Source organism: Globicephala melas, chromosome 17, assembly GCF_963455315.2.
Source record: "Globicephala melas chromosome 17, mGloMel1.2, whole genome shotgun sequence".
Taxonomy (NCBI): Eukaryota; Metazoa; Chordata; class Mammalia; order Artiodactyla; family Delphinidae; genus Globicephala; species Globicephala melas.
This window is the reverse complement of record NC_083330.1, coordinates 68,733,906-68,756,714: the sequence shown is the minus strand read 5'-3', so window position 1 is coordinate 68,756,714 and position 22,809 is coordinate 68,733,906. Positions and strand designations below refer to the sequence as shown.

The window sequence follows — 22,809 nt, the reverse complement described above, 5'->3', positions numbered from 1 at the left end:
TATTGTGTGACTGGAGTATAAGGCATCTGGGGCAGAGCGTTGGCCAGTGATGTCAGCAGAAGCCATTTCATAGAAGCCTTAATTATAGGTTTAGGATGTTAGACTGGACCTTAAGGGCAATATGCGGCCATTCTTTAATGGCCGTGTATTTCTGTTTCAGAGGGACCACTCTGATTGCAATAGTAAGGCTGGACTAGAAGGAAGAAACAATGGTTTTGAGAGACCTGCTGAGAAGAAGCCCCTGGTAGAGTCTGAATGATGAGGACTTAAAGAAGGGCAGTGGTAATGGACATGCATAAGGGAATAGGATCAAGAGAGATTCCAGAGACCAACTGGGAAGAACACTGCCTATCTAGCTAATGGACAGAAATCAAAACAACTGGTATTTTAGTATCTCCCACTACTGTCATGTTAATAGAATAGATCCCTCTTTTATATAGCTAAGCCTCCTAGCCTTTCTCTTTCATGACTTTTTTCTCCTGTCAATACGCAGTATGGTTCCCATGTGGGTGGTTCATCTCCCTTCTCTTTAGCAGACGATGGGGAACCGCTCCTTGAATGCAAGATGCCACAGATAAGCTCAAAGCTGGCCCGATATGGTGAAAGGGCTTCTGGGCTCCCCCTGTGTAGCACCTGCCTCTGTAGACTACAGATCTGGTCCCCTGAAAACACCCTGGGAACCCAGTCCTGAAGCATCCTCCCAGCTGTTATCTTGGCACAATCACTGTGTTCTGGGTTTTTAATCTGGGAGATTAAATCTTTACATGCCTGAGTGGAAAGATCATATCCTCGTAATTTTTCACCTATATAATTTCTCAGATGCCGTAGTTTAACCTGTTGTATTTATGGCCCAACTGTAACTTAGAAGTCTTGTGAAATGACAGTTTCAAAGGACAGCTCTTTCAAGTTGCCACTCAGAGCAGCTTTCTGAGTGAGTGTAGTGAACTGTGGTAAAACTGATCATTTCAGTCAATTAGATTTTTAGGCTAGTCACTTTTTACTGTTCTGAAAGAGAGAACGAAAGCATTTGAAAGCTAGAATCAATTACTGTCTAAATGTAGATCAAGGAGGAAGCTACACAAAAAACCATATTTATAGGTTTTTTTGGTAGAGATGAACCTTGTGAAGGTCACTGGAGTTCTATTATGGAATGTTCATTTTACATGAAGTAGAAGTCACTGTTAAAAAAGAAAAACGCCTAACAAGATCCTTTGAATAGAAACTGGGGACAGAGAATTAAAAGGTTGTTATGGGAGAATAGAAATGCTCAAGCTAGGAAAGGGAGGGGCTTGTGAAATGAATACCTATGGTATTCTTATATGGTATTCTTATAAAGACATTACTGATTGTTGATTCAGAAAGCTCTAAGTCTTATATAGTAGATATTCTGTGATTGTTCGTTTCTTTCATCCATACCCAAGACTGGATTACAATGTTTAGAGATTGTAAAAATGTCTAGTAAGAGATTGTGCTGTCTCTTTAGGTAACTGGAAAATCAAAACATCCCTAATAGTAAAGTAAGATTAATAGTAAAGTAAGGCTAATAGTAAAGTAAGGTTAAAGATAACATCAGAAATACTCTCATCTTATATACTTTGCAATTTCAAATTTTAAAAAGTCTTTCAAAATATTCTCTCACATTAAAAACAAATGTCCTAGGGATGGTAAAAAGAGGATGTAGGTCAGAATTGGATTGGGGCCATCCAGCAACACTAGTTTTTTGTTGTTGTTGTTTTTTAACATCTTCATTGGAGTATAATTGCTTTACAATGGTGTGTTAGTTTCTGCTGCATAACAAAGTGAATCAGCTATACATATACATATATCCCCATATCCCCTCCCTCTTGCGTCTCCCTCCCACCCTCCCTATCCCACCCCTCTAGGTGGTCACAAAGCACCGAGCTCATCTCCCTGTGCTGTGCAGCTGCTTCCCACTAGCTATCTATTTACATTTGGTAGTGTCTATATGTCCATGCCACTCTCTCACTTCGTCCCAGCTTGCCCTTCCCCCTCCCCATATCTTCAAGTCCATTTTCTATGTCTGTGTCTTTATTCCTGTCCCAGCAGCACTAGTTATGATGGTATTTTTAACTGCCCAAGAATGCTCTGCTTTTAGACACACTCTTGAGACACTGTTTAGCTAACACCTTTTCCATTAAGCTATCTATGACCAGTTCAGACCATTACCGTAACCTCCTGCCCTGGCCTTCTATAGCAGTCGTCTACACCATTTACTTAAAGCCCTCTTTTAAATACCAATACTGCTTGTATGATCTAGCAGAAGGAGAACCAGATTTCAATGAGCAGGTCTGGATTCTGCTTCTCTTATCACCATTTATAGAGAAGCATATTTTGGTAAGTATATCGGCCCAGGGAACATTGAGAAAACTGTCCACACTAGGAAGATAAATAGAGGCAATTTAATACACAGGTATGGAGAAGTTGTTAAGACAAACAGGAGATGGTGAGACAGCCAAAGAGTAGTAGCAGCACAAGGCTACTGGCAACAAGGGGCTTGGAGGGCACAGGGAGATGCTGATATATCAGAGCACAGAAGGTGAAGCAGTCAGGCAGGAGCTAAACTGTGGTGGGGCTACCATGTAGGAGATTGAACCCAAGAGGAAGGGTCTGTCTGGAAAGCATTTGGAACTAACTTCAGAGGAGATGTAGCTATAATATACTATCAGAATCACTGCCTGAAACATAGCAAGAGGGGAGAAAATCCCTGCCTTCTCCCCACTGCCACCTTTTCATTTTTCCACCAGTGTCACCCAATGGCCACATCTACCTGGAAGCCAGTTGACAAGGGCACCTCAGAAATGTAATCCCCAGTGCTGCAGAGCAGTGGGTGGAGCCAGGGGATGGATGTGAGGACACTGTGCATATTGCTGGCGCAGTAAGTCATTCACCCTGTGAACTGTTGTACCTTCCTCTGTCAAATTTTAAAGCAATGCCTTTCTAACCCACTTTTTAGAGTACATGAGCGTATTTTAATTTGTTAGGGGGGTAAAAATGGAAACTTCGAGGATACTTTGGATAAATATTTTAAAGATCTAAAACATTAGGTAATGGAATTTCCACTTCTAGGGAAATAGAAAGTCACAGATATGCATACAGATGTAGGTACAAACATGTATATCTCAATATTTATAATACTGAAAGTTAGAAGCAACCTAAAATAGATGTGATATTTTCAGGGCTTTAAAATATAAAGGACAATTTCTGCCTTCAAGGATATCTTATTCATTAAAGGCAGCTTGCACTAAGGTTCATGAAAATAGGATGAAATGCTATGGAGATCCAGGGGTGAGAAGACAGTGAATATTTGCCTTGTTTCGGCTTCTAGACAAGCGAATAGAGTGTGCATATTATATGGAATATAGAAATGCTAGGAGGAATTTTTAAAATATCTGTATCCAAATAGGAAAATTCTTCCAGATGAAAACAATAAATTAATCTGCTTTCAAATTTTCCAAGATCACACAGAAAAGAAATAGTGGGGTTAGGTTAGAAGCCTAGGTAGAGTAGCAAGTGATGACATGAACATAATTAGAGTCCAAGTGCCCTGTGAGTTCATTCCAGTTCTGGTTCTGATTCCAGTGGTGACCCTGTCCGGGCCTCCACTCCAATTTTCTGATGCAAATAATGAAAACCAGAGCCAGCACACATACAGTGTTGCTGAGCATTTTGCAAACGAATGAACCAGCTTTCCCAGGATCTGAGGCCCTGTGTGTAACTCACTCCCCAGCCTGCTCACCCCACTGACAACTGTCAGCATATAGTCAGACTCCTCCATATTGGAATCATGCTTTACACTTCCCTCACCAGTTACAGATGCTTAGCTTTGCACTTAAGACACCTTCTTTGTCTACCCCAAAGTGCCCTAAGCTTTACCTTTCTTCATACAAAACGTATTGTCCTCGGAAAAGGTCAGAACAAATTTTGAATTCTAGCTTCATGGCTTTTGTTTGATCCTGTGCAATTAACTTAATCTCCCTAATTAAGGAACATGAATAACACAAATGAGGAGCTTAGCATAGGTTTTAGGCCATAAGTAGGTGTTTAATAAATTTTTGTATTTTTTAACCTTGCTCCTTTTCCTTCAATATGCCCTTGGGCCCTGAACAAAGGTACGATTTACCTTCCCTACAAAATATCTCATTTGTTCACCCCTTCATGTCTTTGCTCAAACTATTTTCTTTGCTTGGGATGTCCATTTCTGTCCTTCATGTGCAGTTCAGGTGTGAATTTAACTGAAATGGGAAAGACGTTTAAAAAAATATCCAAGACCACTTTTTCTGAACCCGGAGGTGCCAAATCCTTTCACCTTTGAACTGTTATCTAATTTGTATTTGTCTTACCCTCCATCTTCAGTGTCTCATCTACCTCTCTAAGACCAAATAAAAAACAATGCTTATACAGAAAGAGAATAGACCTTACAATTAGACAGACATACCTGGGTTCAGATTGCAACACAGAGTAAGTGTTTGAGACATTTTTGCTACATGCTATTGAAAGGAATGTTTCCCTTTCAGCAGGTTGGGACCATTAGCAGGAATGAAAGAAATATCCTAGACAAAGGAAGAACTATTCCAACGCCAGGCTCAAGCTGGAACGTTTTCTAGTCAATTCCCTTTTCTTGCTTAGCAAGCACTAAGCTTCCTGTTTCTGGTTTGGACCTGAAGTGGAGGTTCCCAAATACCAACAGGAAGGTCATACTTGTGGTCTCCCTCCCTTGCTGAAACCTGAAGCGCTGGAATTCCATGTGGGTGTCATTTTCTCAAGAGATTTCCAGCTCCTATTCCCAGACCAGAGGTAGAGGCCACTGTATGCTATTAGATCCCTAACCATTCTTCCTCTTTTTACTTTTCTAAGATTCCATTATTATCTTGCCAAGTATGGGCTCAGTAATTAAGAAGAGTTCCTGTGGGGAGTGGTGGGATTTTTAAACATAGGATAGAATCTCAATAACTTGAGTTGTGTTAGATTTCTACGTACAGGCGATGGAAAGGGCAGGATTCATCCATCCACCCATTCACAAATATTGAATACTCACGATAGCTAGTCATTGACCTCAAAGGGGAGTCTCTTCTAACACTACTTCTGAGAATCCACCTCTATGAGCTGTAGACAAACATTCAGATGGATAAAATTGGATTATTACATGAATTCATTAGTTCCACAATGTTTATAAAGACCTTGTGCCTACCAAGTGACTACGGTAGTCACTGGTGTTACAGAGAGGAGAACTTGTTGAGTGCCGACCATGCTCTGTATGCTTTTGCATATGTGATCTTGGTTAATTTTCACAACAATCCCATGGATAGAATCACCTTAAAAGTAGAGTTTGGAGAGGTTTTCCAACTTTCACAGAAAACATAGATCCAAGATTTAAGTCATTACTTGAACATTTGTCTACTGATGGATATTTGGATGGTTTCCATTTTGGGGCTATTATAAAACGTAATGTTATTACTCTTGTTCCTGTCTTTTGTGTGCACATCCAACATCTATTTCATATATACCTAGGAGTAGAATTGCTGGGTCATAGGATATGCATATATTAAGCTATATTACACATTACCAGTTGATAGTTTTTCTCTACATAATTTTTTGTAATAGAATTTGCTGCATCAATTCATATTTCACAAGGACAGGCATAACAATATCTCCCATCCCACATGCTGCTTTTTCTACTATAACCTTGAATGCTTTCTCCAGCAAGCAGTGGATTCTAGCTCCTTCCCCTTGAACCTGAATGGACCTCAGTGGCTTCCTAGACAAGGGCTGTTCAACAGAACATTTCCATAATTGCAGAATGTTCTATCTGTGTTGTCTAATACAATAACTCTAGCCACATTGGATACTTGAAATGTAGCTAGGATGACTGTAGAACTGAATTTTAATCTTAATTAAAGTTAAATCGACATGTGTTTAGTGGCTATTGCATTGGAAAATGCAGGCTTAGACCAATAGAATATGGTGGAATTGTTGCTATGTGATTTCTGAAGTTAGATCACTACAATGCCATACACTCTTATTCTCTTAGAACACAGCCACTATGTTGTAAGGAATCCCAATTAATTGGGAATGTCAAGCTGACTGAAAAAAAGCTAGGATTTTTTTTTTTTCACACAGAGAAAAACCTAGGATTACTGGTCATAGGCACCGCTGAACTCCCTAGTAGCAGTCAAACCCAGCTTACCATCTGTGTGAGTGAGCCATCCTGAAAATGGGATTGTCAGCTCCCAGGTTAGCTGTTCTAGCTGATGCTGAAGAGTACAAAGAAGCCATCCCTGCTGGTCCCTGCCTAAAGTGCAGATATGTTTTTGATTCTTTTAAGCCACAAGTATAAACAGCTTATTAAGCTATATGTCTAGTCAGATTGTGACTCTTGTTATATGCATTTTAGATCTTTGTACTAGATTCTTCACATCTCTCATCTTTAACCGTCTATTCTCTTTACAGTATCCTGAATTCTGGAGTGGTGATATCAGAATTTACCCCTAGGACAATGGAATCTTTAGCTTTTCCTTATAGTGTACTGATATTCCAAGTCCTCTGATCATTTTGCTAATCTTCTGTGAATTCAGCAATGACTTAGAAATGATGGTTTATCCAGGACCTACTTCTGTAAAGCAGGGGAGCACTTTCAATGACCTAGTCTTTTCTACCTCCAGAGCAAGAAACATCAACAACCAAAAAAAAATAAAAAATTTAAAAAAACAAGGAAAAATCAAAGACATAAATATAATTTCCTGAGCTGAAAAAAAAAAACACCCCAGAATATAGAGACAGACTGAAATATCACCATATACCATATTCTATATACAATTAAGAAACTAGATACTGAACATATTTTGTGAAATTTTAGAATGGTAAAGATAATGAAAATAATTCTTAGTGTCTAATGTAGTGAGTAGTGGGTTAGGAAGAAACAGTTTTTCTCCAGAGGAACATAAGTAAGCCTGACTAGGACTTCCAGAAAATCATGGAATCATGAAGAATGAACTTTATGATTCAAAAACTATTATCAAACCAATATGGTAGAGAGAATGTGTGTGTGTTAAAGCAATAGGAAGACATTCTCAGATATCTACAGATTCAGAAAGTAGATCTCATAAGGAATATGTCTAAAAATATATTTTTAAATACTTCACTAAATACATAGGATTTATCTTGATGTCCCATAGACCCGTGTTTAAGAAACTGCTCTGCTACTTTCTAGTTGAGAGACATTCAGTCTCTCCATTTTCTCATCAATTTCCAGGTTGATGCTGCTCTTATGCTTTAATTAGTCATGTATGGTCCATGGGGCTAAAGTCTCTGATGGTAAAGGGAACGTTGGATGCCTTGTTGTATTCTACAACATGTGCTTAGTGCTCAGGACATCATAAGTGGTAAATGAACATAAGATGAATGACAGACTATATGAATTATTACCAGTACAACTACCTGCTTGAAACATGTATGCTAGAACTCAGAAAAATTATCAAGTCTTTGAAAAATATATGGAGATAGATATAATACTGAGTCAAAGAAGAAGACAGAAATATAAAAATAAGACACTAGAATAAACAACCATGTATACTGAGGAGATAAATGAGGATCACTTTGCTTCATCTTTTGCAAATTAATTTGAAATCTTGACTAAGAAGCATAATATTCTAGAAAATATATATAATGCAAAAAAAGATATTAAGAAACTTGTCAAAAGCTAGCTCAAAAAAGCATCAGCACCAATTTATTTCAGAAGTAAATTTTACGAAGTATCTAAGGAATGCAATTTAAGTTGTTTGAAAGCATAAAGAAGGTGAAAGTTTCTAACCGGTTTTTACAAATATAGGAAAACATTGGTAGAAAACTTAATAAAGACAACATAATAAAATGAAACTACAGCTGGATTTCTCTAATGGATACTGATGCACAATTCCTAAAATGTGTTAGCAAATAGAATTCAGCAGCTTATTAAAAGATTGAGAGATACTCTTCTGGAGTGATTCATTCAATAAATTCAATCTATCAATATGTTTTCCATATTAATTACAGGTCAAGGTAGAGAAACATTGTGTTTGATTATGCTGACAAAGTGCTTGATAAAAAGTCAATATTAACAAGTTTAATAAGTAGGAATATATAATACTTAAGTAGCAATATGCCTAATAGTGAAACACAAAAATGTTCCCATTAAATTAAAACGTAAAACAAGGATGTTGATTATCACTCCTATTACCTAAACTTCTGTGGGAAATTCATTCCAATGACTTGAAGAATGATAAATATGAGGTACAAAAGTTCTAACACAGAAGGAAAAATTTAATTTATAAATACATAGATAATTGCATAAACCTGGAAAGCCCAAAACCAACTGGGAAAATTGTTACAAATAATGGAAAAATTTAGTAAGGAGAATTTAAGAATTGATACCTAAAACCCCGTTGGCTTTACTATGTTCAAATAGGATGTACTTAAAGAAATTCAGTTAAACAAAAATTACAAAATAAATGCCCAGAAATAGAGGTAAGTAGAAATGTGCTAGATTTATATGAATAAACTTTAAAATGCTCTAATAGGACATAGAACTTGAAAAAACTTTAAAGTGGTCCAAGAAACATAAAATACAATTTAATTAATGGGGATTAATGCCCAGTTCTATTTAAGGTAATGCAATATTGTAAAGATGCTAATTTACCCTGTGTTAATCTATAAATTGTATGTGATCCCAATAAAATTACCAATAGAATTGTTTTTATAAAAGTAAACATGATAAATCTATAGTCAAGTAACTATTAAGCAGAGAAATTTTGAAAAAGGGAACAAACTACATTTTTACACATTATAAAACTTCCATAAATAAGAGTTTGGTACTTGTGCATTGTATAGAAATAAAGGAAAGAAGCAGAGTCTTGACTGAGACTCAAATAATGTGGATATTTAGATTATGATAATCTAAATCAAATCTGTGTTAAAGGCAGAATAATCAATAAATAATGGTGGGACAACCTACTAAGAAAAGAATAAATTATCACATACAAAATTTATCACTTTTCTGAGAAAGATAGATAAATGGAACTGGAGGAATCAGGCTCCCTGACTTCAGACTATACTATGAAGCTACAGTAATCAAAATAGGGTGGTACTGGCACAAAAACAGAAATGTAGATCAATGGAACACGATAGAAAGCCCAGAGATAAACCCACACACCTATGGTCAACTAATTTATGACAAAGGAGGCAAGAATATACAATGGAGAATAGACAGTCTCTTCAATAAGTGGTGCTGGGAAAACTGGACAGCTACACATAGAAGAATGAAACTAGAGCATTCTCTAATACCATACACAAAAATAAACTCAGAATGGATTAAAGACCTAAATGTAAGAGTGGACAGTATAAAATTTTAGAAGAAAACCGGTAGAACATTCTCTGACATAAATCACAGCAGTATCTTTCTGGATCCACCTCCTAATGAAAATAAAAACAACAATAAACAAATGGACCTAATTAAACTTAAAAGTTCTGCACAGCAAAGGAAACCATCAACAAAATGAAAAGATGACCCACAGAATGGGAGAAAATATTTGCAAATGAAGCAACCAACAAGGGATTAGTCTCCAAAATATACAAACAGCTCATGCAGTTCTATATAGAAAAAATTAAAAAGTAATCCCAATCAAAAAATGGGCAGAAGAGCTAAATAGACATTTCTCCAAAGAAGACATACAGATGGCCAAAAGCACATGAAAAGATGCTCAACGTCACTAATTATCATTGAAATGCAAATCAAAACTACAATGAAGTATCACCTCACACGGGTCAGAATGGCCATCATCAAAAAGTCTACAAAAAATAAATGCTGGAGAGGGTATGGAGAAAAGAGAACCCTCCTACACTGCTGGTAGGAATATAAATTGGTACAACCATTAAGAAGAACAGTATGGAAGTTTCTTAAAAAACTAAAAAGAGAACTATTATGTGATCCAGCAATACTACTACCGGGCATATGTCCAGAGAAAACCATAATTTGAAAAGATACATGCACCCCAATGTTCATTTCAGCACTATTTACCATAGCCAAGACATGGAAGCAACCTAAATGTCCATTGACAGAGGAATGGATAAAGAAGATATGATACATACATACAATGGAATATTACTTGGCCATCAAAAAGAATGGAATAATGCCATTTGCAGCAACATGGATGGACCCAGAGATTATCATACTAAGTGAAGTAAGTCAGACAGAGAAAGACAAATATCATATGATATCACTTATATGTGGAATCTAAAAAAAATGATACAAATGAACTCATTTACAAAACAGAAACAGACTCTGACTTCGAAAACAAACTTATGGTTACCAAAGGGGAAAAGTGGGGGGAGGGATAAATTAGAAGGTTGGGATTAACATACACACACTGCTATATATAAAATAGATAATCAACAGGGACCTACAATATAGCACAGGGAACTCTATTCAATATTCTATAATAACCTATATGGGAAAAGAATTGGAAAAAGAATGGATATATGTGTATATATAACTGAATCACTTTGCTGTACACCTGAAACTAACACAACATTGTAAATCAACTGTACTCTAATATTAAATAAAAATTAAATTTGAAAAACCCAAAATTTATCACTTATACAAATTTACCACTAATTTAATTAGTGATACTAATGTATCACATACAAAAATTTTGATCTAGATGGATGAAAATTCAAAATTAAGATGAAAATAGATTTTTTTTCTTGTACACTTGCAGCAGTCACCTTTTTCTAAGCAAGGTATATAATTCAGAACTCACATAACATTGAATATAACTTCATAAAAATTTAAATTTCTACTTGTGAAAAATACTATAAATAAAATCAGTACAATATAAACAACTTGGGAAATATATGCAGCAAATATGATAGATGAATATGAATAAGGTTCTTAAATAAAATTTTCTTACAAATCAATTAACAAAAGACACTAGCTCAATATAAATATGGACAAAGGCACAAATGTTCAATAGAAAATAAACACAACTTCTTTTAACATAAAGCTGTTTAACTTCCCTCAAAATTAGAGAAGTGTAATAAAACAAAAAGAATGTTTATGGAGTGGACATAATGAAATATTTCTGGCGCTGGTAAGACTGTGTTAAACAACCATCCTCTCCCACACTTGGTGGGAGCGTTAATTAACATAATCTTATTGGTGGGCAATTTGGCCGCATTTCCGAATATCCTAAAAACATAATTTCCTTTGAAGTGCACACATCATCTAACAATTTTGCTTTCATCCTTCAGGCAACCAGCACGTGTACAAAAGAATTATATACCATGACTTTTGTGGCCATGTTGGTTTTAAGAGCAAACATTTAGAAGGTAGGTGAATGTATGCCAATGGGGGATGGATGAAATGCTTTATAGACAGCACATCTATAATGTGGACAACTTTGGACATATTTGGAATAATCCCCACTACTGAAAAATCACAAGGTTCAGGGCAGTGTGTTTCATTGGACGTAAAGAAAAAAAAAAGTGTATAAATATACATAATCCTATTGAAAAGAATATCTTTTGATAGAGACACAAACAACTGGTAACTATCATTGCTCTAGAAAGGCGCTGAGGGTTGGATGCAAAGTCCATCATCACTCTACAGTCATTTTTATTGCTTGACATGTTTGCCACCACACATGCCCTATAGTTTTTTTTCTTCAAAACAAAAACTACTTAGTAAAAAAAAGTTCCACCTGCTCAAAAATATCTCCCAACTTAGACTGGCACACTATTAGAAATTCTATCAATAAGCCTTTGGGGAAATCCCCATCTCTGCTTCAAAGGCAGTGTTAGAAAAATCCATGAAATCCCAGGCTCAGCACCTACTGATGAATTTCACATAGTAGCCACTTGATTCTTCCTGCTGTGTGTCCAACCTGACCATGTCAGTAAGGACAACCCCCACCTCCCCCATATAGAGCCTTCTCTGTGTTTTCCTTTATGGGGCTTATCCCTTTATATGCCCTAAAGATGCTCTGTGAATCTCTGATCAGCTTCATAGCCGATTTATCTCTCCGGCCCCCAGAGAATACCTCTTAATGTTCTTTTTACATTACAGACATTCAATACATATCTTAATTAAAAATGTAAGTTAAAGGTTTGTTTTTGGTTTTTTTTGCGGTACGCGGGCCTCTCACTGTTGTGGCCTCTCCCGTTGCGGAGCACAGGCTCCGGACGCGCAGGCTCAGCGGCCATGGCTCACGGGCCCAGCTGCTCCGCGGCATGTGGGATCTTCCCGGACCGGGTCACGAACCCGTGTCCCCTGCATCGGCAGGCGGACTCTCAACCACTGTGCCACCAGGGAACCCCTAAAGGTTTATTTTTAAAATCGAATTCCATGTAGGGCATGAAAAATATTCTTGTAGCACTGCTTGGCACTTACCATGAGCCAGGCAGTGTTCTAAACGCTTTGCATATATAAAGTATATACAATATATATTATATAATGATACTCTATACTTTATATATATTATATATAAGAGAGTATATATATTTACCCAGCTAGTATAAAGATAAGATTTGAGTCCATGCAGTCTGGCTCCACGGTACACAGGGAATGTTCTTAACCATGAGGCACCTTTTCTTCAGTGTCCATCACCCCTTCATGTCCACATTCCCTCTTTAACCACCCCAGATTCCATGACCCACCATTATATTCCTTCCCTTACAAAGAGTCTCATCTTTCTGGCCTCTCTTGCTCTCTGGGCAAAACCCTAGCCTGGTCAAGCCCAACCTGCTATCTCTTCCACATCTACCCAGAAAAGCAAAAGGGGTGGCATAAATACACATAGCCCCGCTCATGGATCACAATTTCCAATTATAACCCAGAATTCCAAGAGGACCTTTTTTTCTCCATCTTGCAATCCCACTCCATCCAAGTCTTGTCACTCTCCTATTCTCCTAGATGGCTGTATGCGCCATTTTGCTCCTTATTCCCTTTTCCCCCAGCCTCCCTGGGGGCTGATGACTTTGCCTCTTATTCTCTAAGAAAACGTTCACAGGGGCTAGGTAGCTAACAAAAACCACAGAACTAGGAGTACGGCACAGTAGGGAGTGGTGGGGACAAAGTTGCCTGCCAAGTTCAAAGCCCCTGGGAATGGTTAAATGCCACTCAGCTCCAGTTTATCATGGCCATGAAGTGGGCCAGCCTGGTGTAGTCAGAAAGTGTGACCTTTTCAAGAGAATTTGAAAGTGCATATTTTGATCTAAATTTTCCTGATGTTAAGTATCTTGTGAGAAAAAAAATGTTTCAGCAAAGCAGGGATGTACCTTGTAGACACCCCTTAGTTCATAACTCTGTAGAGGAACTTGAATCAAGAGGAATCATTCAGTATTTTAACATAATTTCAAAGACAGCAAAACCAGATTTCTAAGAATAGTTTAAATTTGAGCTACCATTTATTCTCAAGAACTTTCTCTTTAAACTTCTAAGGTCAGTTCAGGGTCCCAGAAGGAATTTAGGATTATTTGAGACTTGAATAAAGAGACTATTTTTAATGCTGCAGGTATAGAGAGACCATGGAGGATAGCGCTGTACCCTGGAGATAGTAGCATAGTTGTTCTTACACTGATTAGGTCCATTACAGCACATCTATAAATTCGTGATTTTGTGAGCTGACACTTTTCTTCCAGTAACACAGCCAGTCTTGAAACTTAGGAGCAAGTTAAGAGAGTAAATACTTCTTACCTCATTCTTCTCCCTCCCCACAACGGCAAAACCCAACTTGAATCCAGAGGACAAGGCATACCACTGATGTTGTCCTTACATGTTGACCTACCAGGGCACAGAACAGGGTGGAGAAGGGTGGGGAGTGGGCTTGGGGAGGAAGATGGAAGATCAAGAAGAGACCCCACCATAAGTCTTACAAAACAGCTACTATTACTATTCTATTTTTACAGTTGAGAAAACAGACAGGTTTAATAAGTTACTCAATATCCCAAACACTAATTGATAGAATGGGCTGAGCTTTATAACTCCAAAGCCTGAAAACATTTTTCTGTACTGTTTCTGCACCATGAAATTCTCTACGATATGTGAAATTTGGGAAAAAAATATGAACCACTTAAAGAATTCAATATGCTCTCCATGTTAAATGAATGACTTATTTAGAAGGACTGCTTTAGCAGGAAGCTGCAGATCTATACATTCAATACATACTTGCTGAGTGTCTGTGATGCTATTCTCAGGGGTGAACAGGACATATGTCCCTTCTTTTACAGAGACAGAGCTTAGACTCTAGCACAAGATAGTACAGAGACAATGTAAGTACATAAATAGATTCAATAATAACAAGTGATGTAAAACAAATCCTAAACAAAGCAGTGTTTTAGAACAAGAGGTCAGACTACAGTCCACAGGCACAATCATAGCCTACTGCCTGGTTTTATATGGTCTGTGATTTAAGAATGATTTTTACAATTTTTCAATTGTTGGAAAAATATCAAAAGTAGAATCATATTGTGACACATGAAGATTATAGGAAATTCAAATTTCAGTGTCTATAAATAAAGTTTTTTGGCTCACAGCCCTGCTCATTTGTTTACATGTTGTCTGTGGCTGATTTCATGCTGCAGTGGCACAGTTCAGTAGCTGCAACAGGAACCATATGGACCGCAAAGCCTAAAATGTTTACTCTCTGGCCCTTTACAGAAGTGAATGCTGGGGGTGTAGCTACTTTAAATTGGGGGGTCAGGAAAAACATCTTGAAATGAATATGCACTCCGATATGGAAGACAGAGAAAAGGGGTTGTCCTACAAAATTTTCTTTAAGAAATAGTCTAACATGCAGACATAGAGAATGGACTTGAGGACACGGGGAGGGGGAAGGGTAAGCTGGGACGAAGTGAGAGAGTGGCATGGACATATATACACTCCCAAATGTAAAACAGATAGCTAGTGGGAAGCAGCCGCATAGCACAGGGAGATCAGCTCAGTGCTCTGTGACCACCTAGAGGGGTGGGATAGGGAGGGTGGGAGGGAGACGCAAGAGGGAAGAGATATGGGGATATATGTATATGTATAACTGATTCACTTTGTTATAAAGCAGAAACTAACACACCATTGTAAAGCAATTATACTCCCAATAAAGATGTTAAAAAAAAAAAAAAGAAATAGTCTAACAGCCATTCTTCCAGGTCTAGTACACCCTGAAAGGAAAATAAACGGCAGACTTGAGCCGTCATCCGTCCATAGGCCAAGTTTCCAAAATATAGAAATGTTGGCTCCAACAGAAATATTTCCAAAAGGTTATATATGAAAACAAGGAGAAGGAATTATTGTTATAACACCACGGGTGAGCTTTTTCAGCCAAAGATTGCATATGTTATTTGGATTTTAGACCATCAGATAGATTAATCAGAACCCTCTATAGAAAGGTTTGAACCAAAGGAAACTTGTTCTTCCTGCCAAAAGTCCACTGACTCATTAACAGAATATAATAAAGATTGAGGGAAAGTTTTGGAAAAGTTGTCATAAATTCTCCACAGGAGGAACATCCATCCAGAAACTTCTGCAAATTCCACCCATATTTTAGGTGGAGACTGTATTGGGCTGCTGTGTGATTTGAGCGGACCTAAGGAAACCTTCTTCTCTGTCATCTGACTAATGTTTAAGAATTGCCTCTCAAACTAAGCAAAGGAAAAAAAAAAGAATGGGCCTCGTGACCTCCTAGGGACTGCCACTTTTCATTTAATTTTCATATGAGGTGAGAACACGTGTAATTTTTTACAACATTTGATCTGTATGAAAATCATACATATGTGAAAAGTTAGGTCCTGAGAGGTAATTATTACCATATCCCCTTTTACAGGTGAAGAAAGTGGTGCTTACAAAGTTTAAATATCTTGCTGAAATTCATATGACTAATATATGAATGGCTAGAATATGAATCCTGCATGAACGATAACTCCAAGATTGCTGTAGTGATCATAAACACACACACACACCCCCCACTGCCAGTCTGTGTCTTGACACATGGGAAAATAAGTATAATCTTTCAAAGCATAGGATTTTTAGTCAATCAGGCCTGGATTAAAATCCCAGCTAATTAACCAGTGTGAAAATGCAGTGAATTCTTTAAATAACTTTGCAACTTCATCTATAAAAACTATCTTTAGCATGACATCACTCATCCACATTTATTGAGTTACCTCTATCTGCCTTTCTATAATCTACCTTTACTGGCATGCTCAAGCTAATTCCCTGAAGACACAACTTAAGTGTAACAAATCAAAAATTAAAGGACCAACACCAAACTAGAAAAAAAAGTAGACAAAAGAAAAATGCAGTTCCCAGAAGAAAAAAAAAGAGGTTGAATATACCTGTACAAAGAGGAAGAAGAGAGATTAAGATGGCAGAGTCCCCTCCCCTGCCCACAAACACATTACAACACATCTAAATGTGGAACAATTCTCACTGACAACTGGAGACTGGCAGAAAGGCTCCAGAACCACCAAGGCTGTGAGAAAGACCCATACAAACAAATGAAAAGAAAAAGAAGAGGCATGCGGGGTCCTGGCAGAGTTAATTATAAGAGGAGAGACTGGAGTATATTTACATAAATGAAAGAGCCATTAAAAAAAAAAAAAATCCATACAGAATCGGGTAGGGAGGGAACAGAAGTGATCAGCTCTAGAACTGTGCCTCTTGAGAGAGGACTGAGAAGGGCTGTGACACGGGCAGAGACCCTCCCTGGGGAGGGAGCTGTTCCAGCCACATGTTGAGCTCCCCAGGCCTGGGTCCAGCACAGGGAAGATGAGCCCCGTTAGCTGGTTGGAGGGCCACTGGACTAACAAGGCCTGTGGGAAGCCTGGGCTCCGCTCGTGAGGAGCGTGCATGCTAGCTTGCTCCTGAGGCAGGGTGGAGAGTGTGGACTGAGAGCCGCTCCAGTGGCTGCCTGGTCTCCCCCGACTGACACTGCACATGCCCCAGCCTGAGCTGAGTGATGACTCCAGCCCCGCCTGCCTCACAACACAGCTCCACACTGGGGCAAGGACTGCCACATCCTAGGCGAAAGCTTGGCTTTGAGACACAAAGGTGGCTCAGACCCAAAGCCACATCTGAGCGGGGCAGGGGCAGCATTACTGGCACGCACACAGGCAGCACATCAGAAGCAGCCTTGATCTCTGTGGCTGGACCACGACAGCCCCATCCCGATCCATGCCAGGAGCCCACCCAGGCCCCAGTGCCCTGTGGCACAGCTCCACACTGGGCTGAGGGCAGCAAAGGCTGAAGGGAGAGCTCAGCTGTGGGGGACAAAGGAAGCTCAGACCTGAAGCGGCGTCGAGTAGGGTGGGGGCAGCCGTTACTGGTGCTTACACAAGTAGCGCATCCAAAGCCGTCTGGGTCTCTGACCCCAGCAGAAGTGCCACAGCCAATGCCCCAACCCACCGTGAGTGCCCACACCCTCCTGTTACTCCCCAACCCACCGTGAGTGCCCACACCCTCCTGTTACTCCAGAACTGTTCCCATTTGGGGTGAGGATGCAGATGCTGGGGTGGGGAGAGCACACACCTAGAGGGAACAGAGCCAGCTCAGACTCAACCCTCAGGGCTTCTGCTCCAGCAACATGGGACCCGTCCCCATCCCTCACTGGGTGATAATGGCTACTGACCAAAGGGGAAACCCTGACTCACATCTGGCTCTGACTCTAGCCCCTCCATTTTCAGCACCACCTTCTACCAAGGTGATAGGTGCCAGCACACACTGAGGAAAGATTTTAATTATGTTCGTTCAAGGCCAGCTCTTCCACCAAAGCCACTGTGCACACACACATTATATAGGGAGGCCCCCACATAAGGACATCCCTTCAGGACCACAATAGGAAACTGTTTCACCTCATGTCCTAGAGATAGAGAAAGTTAAGCAAAATGAGAAGACAGAGGAATTTGTCTCAATTGAAGAGCAACAGAAAACCCCTAAAAAATAAACCAAATGAAACAAATAATCAATTTACCAGGTAAAGAATTCAAAGCCTTAGTAGTAAGAAAGCTAAATGAATGAAAGAAAAGAATAGATGAACACGGTGAGAATTTTAACAAGGAACAAGATAACGAAAAAGAATAACTCAGAACTGAAAAATACAATAACTGAAATGAAAAACACACTCAAAGGAATTAACGCAGACTAGGTGATACAGAAGAATGCTCAAGTGATCTGGAAGACTGAATAGAAATCATCTAGTCAGAACATCAAACAAAAACAAATTTTGAAAAATGAGAACAGTTTACTGGATATCTGGGACAACAGCAAGCATACCAACATTTACATTATAGGGGTCCCAGAAGGAGAAGAGAAAGACAAGGGGGTCAAAAAGGTATCTAATGAAATTATGGCTGAAAAATTCCCAAACCTGAAGAGGGAAACAGATATCCAGGTACAGGAAGCACAGAGGGTCCAAACAAGATGAACCCAAATATAACCACACCAAAAAATATTGCAATTAAAATGTCAAAAGTTAAAGATAGCATTTTAAAAGCAGCAAGAGACAAACAAAGTCATACATAAGGGAACCCTCATAATGCTATCGACTAATTTTTCTGCAGAAACTTTAAAGGCCTGAAGGGAGTGGCATAATATATTCAAAGTGCTGAAAGGGAAAAACCTGCAACCTAGGATACTCTACCCAGCAAGATTTTTAGAATTGAAGAAGAGATAAAAAACTTCTCAGATAAACAAAACCTGAGAGTTCACCACTATTAAACTGACTCTAAAAGAAATGTTAAAAGTTCTTCTCTAAGTGGAAAAGTAAAGGCTGTAAAAAGAAGTAAGAATCTATAGGAAAGGAAAAATCCCACTAATAAAGGCAAAAATACAGTAAAGGCTGTGGATTAACCATTTAAATAAGCTAGTACAAATATTAAAGGACATAAAATTGACTGTAACTACAATAATCAGTAAAGGGATAAACATTAAGATGTAAAATATGGCATCAAAAAGACAAAATGTGGGAGAGAGGTGTAAAAATGTAGATCTTTTAGAATGTGTTCGGACTTAAAGAACTACCAGTTTAAAACAAGTAGGTGTATAGGTCAACACATATGAACCCCATGATAACCACAAATAAAAAACCTACAATAGAAACACAAAAACTAGAGAGAAACGAAAACATACCATTAAAGAAAGTCATCAAAAGACAATGGAATAAACAAAAAAGAACAGGGAAGAACTACAAAAACAATAGGAAGACAAGAAATAAAATGGCAATAAATACATACCTATCAATAATAATTTTATATGTCAGTGGACTAAATGCTCAAATCAAAAAACATAAGGTGGCTGATTGGGTAAAAATCAAGACCCATCTATACGTTGCTTATAAGAGAAAAACTTCGGAGCTAAAGACACCCACAGACTGAAAGTGAGGGGATTGAAAGATACACTAATTAGTGTATAAAGATACACTAATTCTGAAAGATACAGGCAACCCAATGTTCACAGCAGCATTATTTGATAGCCATATATAGAAGCAATATAAGTGTCCATCAACAGATGACTGGATAAAGAAGACATGGTACACACACACACACACACACACACACACACACACACACACAGGAATATTACTTGGCCATAATAAAGAATATAATTCTGCCATTTGCAACAATGTGTATGGACCTAGAAAGTACAATATTATGCTTAGTGAAATGCTGTGTGTTATCACATGTATGTGGTATATACAAACTAAAATGAATGAATATATATAATAAAGCAGAAACAGGCTCACAGATACAGAGAAATAACTAGTGGTTACCAGTGGGAAGAGGGACAAGATAGGGGTATGGGTTTAAGAGATAAAAACTACTATGTATAAAATAAATATACAACAAGGATATATTGCACACCACAGGGAAATACAGCCATATTTGTAATAATTTTAAATGGAGTATAATCTATAAAGATATTGAATCACTATTATATACCTGAAACTCATATAATATTATAAATCAACTATACTTTAATAAAACAAATAAGTGAAACCAAAATACCCTAAACAAACAAAAACCCAAAGAAGATCAACTGTATTTGTAATTAAGGAAATAGGAACTAAAGCAAATATAATTTGGGGTTACTTGATAGGTAAAACTTTGCAAGATTAGTACTAATGGTGCTGGAAAATTGTTAGCAATAGGCAGCACTCCTTAACAGTTGGTGACCTGTATTGGTGTATTTCAAGCCAAGATCTCCATTTTGGGTTTCCTCCCATTTTAGCATCTGCCCGTTGAATGTCCCACTCAAGAAAACTGCTGTTGGCCAAATACCTATGTCGAGCCAAGGATTTCATCCCATTAAATTGAATGATCATATCAATCCTATCAAGTGAATGACATGTTCATCCATTACTGAAAAAAATGGAAAAAAAGCAGAATCTCAGCAAGGTTAAGTAACTTATCTACGATCTCATACCCTGTAAGTAGGAGAAGCAGCGTTTGCCTGACGCCACTGATTTGCTGAATATCCTCGGTAGATTATCTCTACCTGTTCTGACACCTGTTCTACAATACTTTCCTATCCCTAGATAATATGCTCTTCTTGAGCACAGAATAGTCTTACTCTCTCCCCTTTTATGTCAAGCATGATTATTTCACACGAAGTATCTGTTGAATTAATATACATACTTAGAGCAGCCTTTTCTGATTGGAACAGCCTTTTCTGATTCAAAATTCTGGGATGAGTAAAGCAACCAGTTTCAAACATTGACCTTTTTTAAGGCCTGTTCTTTGTACCTTTGTTAAATCAGTTTAAAAAATGTATCATTAGAATTGATGTTAATCTCTCCTTACGGTCCGGCAGGATAGCACATCAAAATTACTTCAACCAAGATTGTCTTACCCTTAATAATCAGGGAGAAACATGATTTCAGATAAAAACCAAGAGAGCTTAACCACAGATTATCATGAAAATAACAATTAGAAGAGAGATATTTCAGCTAGAAAAAGAATGTGAATTCAGAAGCAAGTCATAGAATTTAAGAAACAATGCCCAAACTGGCAGTGTGTCAATATGTGTAATTAAAAATCAACTACATAGGCCACAGCCGTCGCTCCTGGGCCTCCGGCTTCCCCGTGCAGCACGAGCCTACTGGCTCTCAGCTACCTGCGGCTGCCTGGGCTCCAAAAGGTGGGCACCGGACCCCAGGGTGCACAGTCTTAGGAACTCCTGCACCTTCAGGCCCCACACTGGTGGTGCCCAGGCAGAGGCTGGCAGCAGGTGAGCTGTGGGTGACTTTGCCATCAGTCTGCCTGGACCTGGGGAGGAAGAATGAGCAGCTCACCGTCCCCTCCCGCCTTCCCCACCATTTAGGACACACTGCAGGGACTAGTTTGGGGCATCCCAGAGGCATGCCCCTCTCTGACCCCAGCTCCATGACCACCTGTCTTTGCCAAAGTGACCCTTCTCCTATAACCCTGCGGTGCCTGGAGCTCTCCAAGAATGGCATAAAAGGGGCCTAAAGCCAGGGAGGGACCTGGGGTCAGCTGAGGAGTGGTCCCAGGAGGTGGTACATCTGGGAAAGGGCCTGTGAGAGTGCAAACAGAATAATACTGGAGCAGTATGACTGTTAATGAAGCCAAGGAGAAATTTAAAAAGTCACCAGAAGGAACTTGCTAGAGATAGTTCACATTCAGACTACCTATTAACAGTATCTGTTAAAACGTCAACTGTACCAACTAATCTGCAAATATAATACCAAGATGAGAAATTTAGATTGTAATTGAATCATATGAATCGAGTCCAAGTTTCAACAAGTTAACAGCATGGTGTGTCTGATCTACTGCTTTGTTCAGGTGTGCAAGGATAAGCCGATGGGCTGGAACCCCTCCTGAATGACACTGTTCATCTTTACCTGTCCAAACTGCTCTACACATCAACACCGGACTGTAGACTTACTGTATTACCTTGGCCTGCTATAACAAGATCCCATAAACCAGGTAGCTCAAACAGAAAATTATTTTCTCACAGTTCTGGAGGCTGGGTAGTCCAACAGGAAGGTCTGGCAGAATTTGGTTTCTGGTGAGAACTCACTTTCTTGTTTGTAGACGCCTGCCTTTTCCCTGAGTCCCCATACAGAGAAAGCAAAAGAGACAACTGGAGGAGGACCGCTCGCTCTCTCTCTCTGTTTGGCTTCTTCTTCTTATAAGGCCAAGTCCGATCAGATTAGGGCTCTACCCTTATGATCTCATTTAACCTTAATTACCTCCTAGAGACTGTATCCAGGTGCAGTCACATTGGGGGTTAGAGTTTTAACTTAGGTTTTAGCTAGGACACAATTTAGTCCATAGCACTTACCATGAACAGATATAGCTTTACCACCTGAGGGTTTCCTGCATCTATAATACCAAAAGGTTACTTGGAAAAATATAAATTTCAGGTGTAAGTATCACTTTTTCCCTAAACATTGCTTCATGCCTCTGAATGCAGCTATGTAAAAGAGAACCAAAACTTGAGTGACTGCACTGGAATTCTTTCCAAGAACAGCTGAAGTCTATCTAATTTGAGTGCATGCAGTGGTAACTAGGTACCTAAACTTACCCCAAAGATTTGTGTTTTTTTGTTTGTTTGTTTTTTTTGCGGTACGCGGGCCTCTCACTGTTGTGGCCTCTCCCGTTGCGGAGCACAGGCTCCGGACGCGCAGGCTCAGCGGCCATGGCTCACGGGCCCAGCCGCTCTGTGGCGTGTGGGATCTTCCCGGACCGGGGCACGAACCCACGTCCCCTGCATCGGCAGGCGGACTCTCAACCACTGCGCCACCACGG

General features: G+C 39.0%; 1 pseudogene; it reads left to right on the top strand.

Moving 5' to 3' along the window:
* LOC132593725 (suppressor of cytokine signaling 2 pseudogene) overlaps positions 1-22,809 on the top strand; it is a 52,824-nt pseudogene that overhangs the window by 9,602 nt on the left and 20,413 nt on the right.